This window comes from Arachis duranensis, chromosome 1 (assembly GCF_000817695.3).
Source record: "Arachis duranensis cultivar V14167 chromosome 1, aradu.V14167.gnm2.J7QH, whole genome shotgun sequence".
Taxonomy (NCBI): Eukaryota; Viridiplantae; Streptophyta; class Magnoliopsida; order Fabales; family Fabaceae; genus Arachis; species Arachis duranensis.
The window spans coordinates 77,780,624-77,791,556 of NC_029772.3; positions in this window are offsets into that span (position 1 = coordinate 77,780,624).

Consider the following 10,933-nt stretch of genomic DNA (forward strand, 5'->3'; position numbering starts at 1 on the left):
GCCTTTAAATCATGGTACATCTTAGTGCTTCCCGGGTGAATGGAGAATCCGCTTTTGTGTGCCTCCTTTAAGATATCTTACCTCAAAGTGCCAACATCTGGCACAATGATCCTACTCTTGAATCTCCATAACCCATCTTTTTCTTCCGACACTCTCCACTGTTTTCCTTGCTCAATAGCCGGTAACACCTTCCATAACGCTTCATCATTTTGATGAGCCCTTAGGAGTTCAGACTTAAAGTCACTTGAGATTTCTAATCGGCTCAAACACAAGGATCCAGATACTTCTTGAGCACCAATTTTTAGACTCTCGAATCCCTTGAGCAACTTCTCCTCTTGAAGCATCATCCAAGCCGCATATAATGACTTCCGACTCAACGCATCTGCCACTACGTTCGCCTTTCCCGGATGGTAATGCAACTCAAAGTCGTAGTCCTTCAACAATTCCATCCACCTTCTCTGCCTCATATTAAGCTCTTTCTGATCAAAGAGGTACTTCAAGCTCTTATGATCAGAGAAAACTTGGAACTTAACCCCAAAGAGGTAATGCCTCCACACCTTCAAGGCAAACACAACCGCAGCGAGTTCCAAATCGTGCATAAGGTAACTAACTTCATGAGGTCTCAACTGTCGTGAGGCATACGCCACCACATTATAATGCTGCATTAGCACGCACCCTAGATCCTTCAATGAGGCATCACAATACACCTCAAATGGCTCATTCGGCTCGGGTAACACTAACACAGGTGCAGTGGTCAACTTTTTCTTCAATGTCTGAAAGCTTTCCTTGCACTCAGGAGTCCAAACAAACGGAGTGTCTTTGCGGGTTAACTTTGTCATTGGCAAAGCTATCTGTGAAAAGCCCTTGATAAACCTTCGGTAATAGCCAGCTAAACCCAGAAAACTCCTTATCTCTATTATGGTGGTTGGTTGCTTCCAATCCATCACAGCCTCCACCTTAGTTGGATCTACGGCTATTCCCTTCTTACTCACTACATGGCCCAAAAACTTCACCTCATTCTTCCAAAACTCACACTTAGACAGTTTTGCATAGAGTTTCTTCTCCTTTAGAATCTGCAACACGGTCCTCAAGTGTTCCGCATGCTCTTCTTCAGTCTTGGAGTAAATCAGTATGTCATCAATGAAGACAGCAACGAATTTATCCAGAAACGGACGGAAAACTCTATTCATGTAATCCATGAATACCGCAGGAGCGTTCGTCAACCCAAAGGACATTACAGTGTACTCGTAATGACCATAACGAGTCCTGAAAGCGGTCTTAGGGATATCCTCACCCCTTACCCTTATCTGGTGATAACCGGATCGCAAATCGATCTTAGAGAAAACTCCAGCTCCTTGTAACTGATCCATGAGATCATCAATTCTCGGTAATGGGTACTTATTATTTATTATAACCTTGTTCAGCTGCCTGTAATCCACACAGAGCTGCATACTCCCATCCTTCTTCTTTACCAGTAACACTGGAGCACCCCACGGAGAGACACTTGGTCGTATAAAATTCTTTCCCAATAAATCCTCTAACTGAGACTTTAGCTCGTTCATCTCTAACGGTGACATCCTATAAGGAGCACTTGAGATTGGGCCTACCCCAGGCACCAATTCAATAGCAAACTCAACCTCTCGGTTAGGTGGAAACTCATCAATATCATCGAGAAACACTTCCGGAAACTCACACACAACCGGAATCTGTTCCAACCTTTGATCATCACCCGAAACGCCCGCGGTTAACAACATGATACCCTGACATTCGGTTCCAGAACAGTTCACTATCATCGAATTCAAGTAATAATTATTTACCACGACCGGCCCTTCAGTATCTTCCGGCATAAAGTACACCGACTTTGTAGAACAATCTAGCAGAACAAGGTTCTTAGATAACCAGTCCAATCCCAAGATAAGATCAAGACCGATCATCAGCAAGCAGACTAAATTATGAATAAAATCACGCTGCTTGAACCTAAAGGAAACTTTTGGGCATCCTAGCCTAGTCACCATGGCTTCATGGGTAGCATTATACACTCTTAGATCATAACCTAAAGTTACAATCTTCAGTCCTAACTCATGGGCTTTCTCAAATGCAATGAATGAATGCGATGCTCCCGAATGAGTGACAGCGCACCTGGACCATTTTCACTGAGAGGACGGATGGTAGCCATTGACAACGGTGATCCCCCAACACACAGCTTGCCATAGGAGGAACCTTGCATGCGTGAAGAAGAAGACAAGGGAAAAGCGGAGATTCAAAAGACAAAGCATCTCCAAAACTCCAACATATTCTCCATTACTGCATAACAAGTATTATTTAATCCATGTTTTTTATTTACTACCAATCAAAACTGAGAATTATTATTATCCTGACTAAGAGTTACAAGATAACCATAGCTTGCTTCAAGCAAACAATCTCCGTGGGATTCGACCCTTACTCACGTATGGTATTACTTGGACGACCCAGTGCAATTGCTGGTTAGTGGTACGAGTTGTGAAAAGTGTGATTTACAATTTTGTGCCCCAAGTTTTTGCCGCCGTTGTCGGGGATTATTTGAGTTTGAACAATTGACGGTTTATCTTCTTACTTAGATTAGGAAAAATTTGTCTTTTTTAGTTTAGAGTCACTAGGATTGCATCTTTTATTATTCCTTTTAGAAATCTTTCAAAAATATTATTTTTTTCATTAGTTTTTAATTTTTCTTTGAGTCTTTTATTTGAGTTTAGTTTCATATTTTAAGTTTGGTGTCAATTGCATGCTTTTCTTTGTCTTTCAATTTTCGAATTGCAAGTTTTTATTTTCCTTTAAAAATACTTTTTTAAAACATGTTAAATTTATAGCTCAGTTGGCTAGAGCATTGTGCTTGTGTTCTTGGTAATTGGGTATCTTCTTTTTAAAATATTTTCAAAAATAATTTTTCTTTGATTAAATCTTGTGCCAAATTTTAAGTTTGGTGTTTTCTTGTTAATTTTTCTTTAGTTTTCGAAAATTTTATTTTGGTTTTCTAAAAATTTTAAGTTTGGTGTTCTCGCTTTTGTTCTTGTGAGTCTTCAAAGTGCTCTTGAGTCTTCTTTGTGTTTTGATCTTAAAGTTTTTACGTTTGGTGTGCCTTGGTGTTTTCCCTCCAAAATTTTCGAAAATAAGGAGCATTGGATCTAAAAAATTTAAGTCTTGTATCTTTTGTGTGTTTTTCTCTTTCATAATAAAATTCAAAAATAAAAAATATCTTTTCCTTTAATTTCTCATAATTTTCAAATTACTTGGGTTGACTTGGTCAAAATTTTTCAAATCATATCCTTTTAAGATTTTTAAAATCATATCTTTTTCAAAAATATCCTAATCACTTTCTCTCCCCTCACTTTTTTGAAAATCCTCATAAAATATTTTGAATTCTTTTTTTTATTTTTATTGTAGTTTTTATTTTATTTTATTTTATTATTTCAAATTTTTTTAAATATAATAAAATAAATAAAATAAATCCAGGTCATCTCCCTTTCTCCATCATGGATCTAAGTGGAAATGAATAGTCCAGAAGGACTCTGGGGTCATATGCTAACCCCACTACTGCTTCATATGGGAGTAGTATCTGTATACCCTCCATTGGAGTCAATAGTTTTGAGTTGAATCCTTAGCTCATTATCATGGTGCAGTAAAGCTGCCAGTATTTCGGTCTTCCATAAGAAGAACCTACAGAGTTTTTGGCACAGTTTTTACAAATTGCTGACACAGTACATGATAAGAAAGTAGATCAGGATGTCTACAGATTATTACTGTTTCTATTTGCTCTAAAAGACCAAGCTAAGAGGTGGTTAAATAACCAACCTAAGGCTAGCATAAGGACATGGAAACAGCTGTCAGAAAAATTTCTGAATCAATATTTCCCTCCAAAATGGATGACACAGCTAAGGCTGAACATCCAAGGCTTTAAACAAGGAGATAATGAATCTCTTTATGATGCCTGGGAGAGATATTAAGAAAATGTCCCTCTGAAATATTTTCAGAGTGGGTGCAGTTAGACATATTCTATTATGAGCTTACAGAGAAAGCTCAGATGTCTTTGGACCACTCAGCTAGTGGATCTATACACATGAGAAAGATAATTGAAGAAGCTCAAGAGCTCATTGATACAGTTGCCAAAAATCAGCATCTGTACCTAAGTAGTGAGTCTTCCATGAAAGAAGAGGCTAAAACAGTAACTGCTGAACTCAGTCCTGCAGAACAAGTTACTGGATTCAATAAGCAATTAGATTTTCTAACAAAACAGCTAGCCGAATTCAAAGAGATACTACAAGACACAAGAATGGCTAATATGAATATGGAAGAACAGTTGAAGCAAACAAAACAGCAGTTATCAAAACAAATAACAGAAGAGTGACAAGCAGTTCAATTAAGAAGTGGAAAAACATTAAATACCTCACTTCAAGGAAGCAGGAAGCCAAGAAATGAATAAACTGCTACCCAAAATCCCTCTGAGGACAGTAAGAGCCCAGAGAGGAATAATTCTGGCGCTCAAATGCCAGATAAAGGTGGAGAGCTGGCGTTAAACGCCCAACCCATGCTCAGTTCTGGCATTCAAATGCCACAAACAGGCAAGGAGTTGGCGTTAAACGCCCAAGGGAAGCTCAGTTCTGGCGTTCAAATGCCAGAAACAGGTAACGAGTTGGCATCCAATGCCAATCCAGCTTCCAACCCTGGCATTCAAATGCTAGTGAGGGATCAGACACATACAAGTGCTGATAACAACCCCCTAAAAAGGCTTCTCCAACCACAAATGTAGGAAATAAACCTGCAGCAACTAAGGTTGAGGAATACAAAGCCAAAATGCCTTATCCTCAGAAACTCCGCCAAGCGGAACAGGATAAGCAATTTGCCCGCTTTGCAAACTATCTCAGGACTCTTGAAATAAAGATTCCGTTTGCAGAGGCACTTGAGCAAATACCCTCTTATGCTAAGTTCATGAAAGAGATCTTAAGTCATAAGAAGGATTGGGGAGAAACTGAAAAAGTTTACCTCACTGAAGAATGCAGTGCAGTTATTCTAAAAAGCTTACCAGAGAAAGCTTAAAGATCCCAGAAGCTTTATGATACCATGCATATTAGAGGGTACTTGTACCAAGAAAGCTCTATGTGATCTTGGAGCAAGTATCAACCTAATACCTGCATCCACTATCAAAAAGCTTGGTTTGACTGAAGAAGTCAAACCAACCCGGATATGTCTCCAACTTGTGGATGGCTCCATTAAATACCCATCAGGCATGATTGAAGAAATGATTGTCAAGGTTGGGCTATTTGCCTTTCCCACTGACTTTGTGGTGCTGGAAATGGAGGAGCACAAGAGTGCAACTCTCATTCTAGGAAGACCTTTCCTAGCAACTGGACGAACCCTCATTGACGTCCAAAAAGGGGAATTAACCCTGAGAGTTAATGAGGACGAGTTTAAGTTGAATGTTGTCAAAGCTATGTAGCATCCAGACACCTCAAATGACTGCATGAGCATTGATATTATTGACTCTCTGGTGGAAGAGGTCAATATGACTGAGAGTCTCGAATCAGAGCTAGAGGATATCTTTAAAGATGTTCAGTCTGATCTGGAGGAACCAGAGAGAATAATAGAACCTCTAAAAATCCCTCAGGAAGAGGAGAAACCTCCTAAACCCGAGCTTAAACCATTACCACCATCCTTGAAATATGCATTTCTGGGAGAAGGTGACACTTTTCCTGTAATCATAAGCTCTACCTTAGAGCCACAGGAAGAGGAAGCACTAATTCAAGTGCTGAGGACACACAAGACAGCTCTTGGGTGGTCCATCAGTAATCTTAAGGGCATTAGCCCAGACAGATGCATGCACAAGATCCTATTGGAGGATGACGCTAAGCCAGTGGTTTAACCACAGAGGTGGCTGAATCCAGCCATGAAGGAGGTGGTGCAAAAGGAGGTCACTATATTACTAGAGGCTGGGATTATTTATCCTATTTCTGATAGCCCCTGGGTAAGCCCTGTCCCAGTCGTCCCTAAGAAGGGTGGCATGACAGTGGTTTATAATGAAAAAAATCTGGTTCCTACAAGAATAGTTATAGGGTGGCGTATGTGTATTGATTACAGAAGGCTCAATACAGCTACCAGAAAGGATCATTTTCCTTTACCATTCATAGACCAGATACTAGAAAGACTAGCAGGTCATGATTACTACTGCTTTCTGGATGGATATTCAGGTTATAATCAAATTTCAGTAGATCCCCAGGATCAAGAGAAAACAGCATTCACATGTTCATCTGGAGTATTTGCATACAGAAGGATGCCATTTGGTCTGTGCAACGCACCTGCAACCTTTCAAAGGTGCATGCTCTCTAATTTCTCTGATATGGTGGAAAAATTTCTAGAAGTCTTCATGGATGACTTTTCAGTATTTGGAGACTCATTCAGCTCCTATCTTGACCATCTAGCACTTATTCTAAAGAGGTGCCAAGAGACTAACCTAGTTTTAAACTGGGAGAAATGTCACTTTATGGTGACTGAAGGAATTGTCCTTGGGCACAAAATTTTGAACAAGGGAATAGAGGTGGATCAAGCTAAGGTAGAGGTAATTGAAAAATTACCACCACCTGCCAATGTTAAGGCAATCAGAAGCTTTCTGGGGCATGCAGGATTCTATAGAAGGTTTATAAAAGATTTTTCAAAAATTGCAAAACCTCAGAGTAATCTGCTAGCTGCTGACACACCATTTATCTTTGATAAGGAGTGTCTGCAGGCGTTTGAGACTCTGAAAGCTAAGCTGGTTGGTGCATGAAATTGTGATCATCAATGGCGCCATCAACATGGTACACTCAATTGCAATCTCAACTCTTTATCACAACTTCGCACAACTAACCAGCAAGTGCACTGGGTCGTCCAAGTAATAAACCTTACGCGAGTAAGGGTCGATCCCATGGAGATTGTTGGTATGAAGCAAGCTATGGTCATCTTGTAAATCTCAGTTAGGCAAACTCAAATGGTTATGGAGGATAACATAAAACACAAAATAAGGATAGAGATACTTATGCAATTCATTGGTGAGAATTTCAGATAAGCGTATGGAGATGCTTTGTCCCTTCCGTCTCTCTGCTTTCCTACTGTCTTCATCCAATCCTTCTTACTCCTTTCCATGGCAAGCTGTATGTTGGGCATCACCGTTGTCAATGGCTACAGTCCCGTCCTCTCAGTGAAAATGCTCAACGCGCTCTGTCACAGCACGGCTATTCAGCTGTCGATTCTCGATCATGTCGGAATAGAATCCAGTGATTCTTTTGCGTCTGTCACTAACGCCCCACAATCGCGAGTTTGAAGCTCGTCACAGTCATTCAATCCTTGAATCCTACTCAAAATACCACAGACAAGGTTTAGACCTTCCAGATTCTTTTGAATGCCACCATCAATTCTAGCTTATACCACGAAGATTCGGATTAAGGGATCCAAGAGATATCCACTCAATCTAAGGTAGAACGGAGGTGGTTGTCAGGCACATGTACATAGGTGAGAATGATGATGAGTGTCACAGATCATCACATTCATCAAGTTGAGGAACAAGTGATATCTTAGAACAAGAATAAGCTGAATTGAATAGAAGAACAATAGTAATTGCATTAATACTCGAGGTACAGCAGAGCTCCACATCTTAATCTATGGTGTGTAGAAACACCACCATTGAAAATACATAAGAACAAGGTCTAGGCATGGCCGAATAGCCAGCCTTCCAAAGAGGGTTCAATCATAAAAACATGATCAAAAGATGAAAATACAATAGCAAAAGGTCCTATTGTAGAGAACTAGTAGCCTAGTGTTTACAAAGATGAGTAAATGACATAAAAATCCACTTTTGGACCCACTTGGTGTGTGCTTGGGCTGAGCATTGAAGCATTTTCATGTAGAGACTTTTCATGGAGTTAAACGCCAGCTTTTGTGCCAGTTTGGGCGTTTAACTCCCATTCTTGTGCCAGTTCCGGCGTTTTACGCCAGAATTCTTGAGCTGACTTGGAACACCTGTTTGGGACAACAAATCTCAGAAAAAGTATGGACTATTATCATTGCTAGAAAGCCCAAGATGTCTACTTTCCAACACATTTAAGAGTGCGCCAATTGGGCTTCTGTAGCTCCAGAAAATCCACTTCGAATGCAGGGAGGTCAGAATCCAAGAGCATCTGCAGTCCTTTCCAGTCTCTGAATCAGATTTTTGCTCAGGTCCCTCAATTTCAGCCAGAAAATACCTGAAATCACAGAAAAATACACAAACTCATAGTAAAGTCCAGAAAAGTGAATTTTAACTAAAAACTAATAAAAATATAATAAAAACTAACTAAAACATACTAAAAACAATGCCAAAAGCTTATTTGTTATGGAGGCAACCCAGCCATTAACAAAGCTTATTTGTTAATTAAATGATAATTTTACAGGTTCATATTAATTATCTTTAAGGTGAAATAGCAATTGCATGAGTTCACAGAGTTACAGAAGGATTCAGAGGATAAAACACAAAAAGAAGCTCACTGGTGCGAAAACGCCAGTAAAAGCTATTTTGGGCGTTAAACGCCCAAAAGAAGCATCTACTGGGAATTTAACGCCAGTAGGGATAGCCATTTGGGTGTTAAACGCCAGAATGGATACCATTCTAGGCATTTAACGCCAGATTTGCAGCATTCTGTGCGTTCAGAAAAACACCCAGTGATAAAGGATTTTCTGGCGTTTAACGCCAGCCAAAAGCTACAGCTGGGCGTTAAACGCCCAAGAGAAGCAACAGATGGGCGTTAAACGCCCAAAACATGCAGCAGTTGGGCGTTTAATGCCAGGATTATGGGGAGAAGGTAATTTCGTTTTCACGTCAAATTTTTTCCATTTTTCATGTTTCAATTCATGATTTCTAGCATAAACATGTTACAAACTCTCATCTTTCAACTTCAATTTCGAAAAATTTCTAATCCTAAACATATTTCTTAATTTTTCTTCAATATCTTTTCAAACCTTTTTCAAAACTCATTTATCTTTTTGAACTCTTTTCAAATCTTTTTAAATTCTTCTCAAATCTTTTTACACTCATTATATCTTCTTTTCAAAATTCAGATTTATCTTTTTCAAATATCTTTCATATCTTTTCAATTTTAAATTACATCTTTTTCCCATCATACTTATCTTTTACAAATCATATCTTCTATCTTATATTTTTCAAAAATTTTTTAAAACCCACCCCCTTCCCTTTAAATCCGCGTTCGGCCCCCTCCTCTCCTCCACAATTAGAACTTGGCTCTCCCTCTATCCCTCTCTTTTCCTTTCTTTTGCTTGAGGACAAGCAAACCTCTAAGTTTGGTGTGTTTATTCGTGATCACTAAGCCAATACCCACTAAGGTCATGGCTCCTAAGGGAAAACAAACCACTCCAAGAGGCAAGAAAGAGAATATTCCAAAACCACTTTAGAATCAAGGGAAGTTCTTAACCAAAGAACATTCAGACCATTATTACAAAATAATTGGTCTAAGGTCAGTAATCCCGAAAGTTAAATTCGATCTGAAAGAAGACGAATATCCGGAGATCCAAGAGCAAATTTGAAACAGGAGCTGGGAAATCCTAGCTAATCCTGAAACAAAGGTGGGAAAAAATATGGTTCAGGAATTCTACTCTAATCTGTGGCAAACAGACAGGCAGAGAATAGCTGAAACCGCCTTCTATGACTATCAAACTCTGGTAAGAGGGAAGATTGTTCACCTCTACCCTGACAAAATAAGAGAGATCTTCAAGCTGCCTCAACTGCAAGATGACCCGGACTCCTTTAATAGGAGAATGATGAGAACAAATAAGAGCTTGGACAAAATTCTAGAGGACATATGCCTCCCGGGAACCAAGTGGACAACCAACACAAAGGGTGTCCCAAACCAACTAAAGAGAGGAGATCTCAAACCAGTCGCTAGAGGCTGGCTGGACTTCATTGGGCGTTCTATACTGCCTACTAACAACCGCTCTGAAGTCACCATCAAAAGAGCAGTAAGGATCCATTGCATTATGTTGGGAAAAGAAGTGGAAGTTCATCAGCTGATTTCTTGTGAACTTTACACAATTGCAAACAAGAACTCCAAAGATGCCAAATTGGTCCAAGCTTAATCTCTATGCTATGTAAAGACGCTGGGGTAAAGATGGCAGTAAATGAGTATATCTCAGTTGAGCAACCAATCACCAAAAAGTCAATGGAAGGACAACAAGTGCAAGACGACCCCATCAAGAGGAAAGCACAGGAGTTCCTCCCGGAAATCCCTCAAATTGAATACTGAGAGCGTCTTGAAGCATCTGTTACCAAGTTGCAAGAAGCTATTGATGTGTGGAAAATGATCCAACACAAAACTCACCGGCAAGTGTACCGGGTCGCATCAAGTAATAAAACTCACGGGAGTGAGGTCGATCCCACAGGGATTAAAGGATTGAGCAATTTTAGTTTAGTGATTGATTTAGTCAAGCGAATCAAATATTGGTTGTGTGGTTTATCGTTAACAGAAACTAAATTGCTTGGAATGTAAAGAGAGAGGGGAGAATTGCAGTAAATTAAAGAGCAGGAAAATAAAAATGCTGAATCTTAAAGAACAAGAAATTAAATGACTGAAACTTAAAGTGCAAGAAATATAAATTGCAGTAACTTAAATTACAAGAAATGTAGATTGCTTGAATGGAAAGGGGAGTTGAGGATTGGGAATTCAGAATTTCAGCAAGGAAAATTAAATTGCAACGATTAATACAGCAGAAGATGAATTGGAAGCAACTAGAATTCAAATAGGAAATGAAATTAAATTGCAGCAGGGGTTCACAGAAGAACCAAAAGGAAAATGAGATCTCAGGGCTTTAGAGACTAGATAGCAGAGTCTAGATCTCAATTCCCTTCCCAGATCCAAGTTCACAAAGCAATTAACAAGAAATT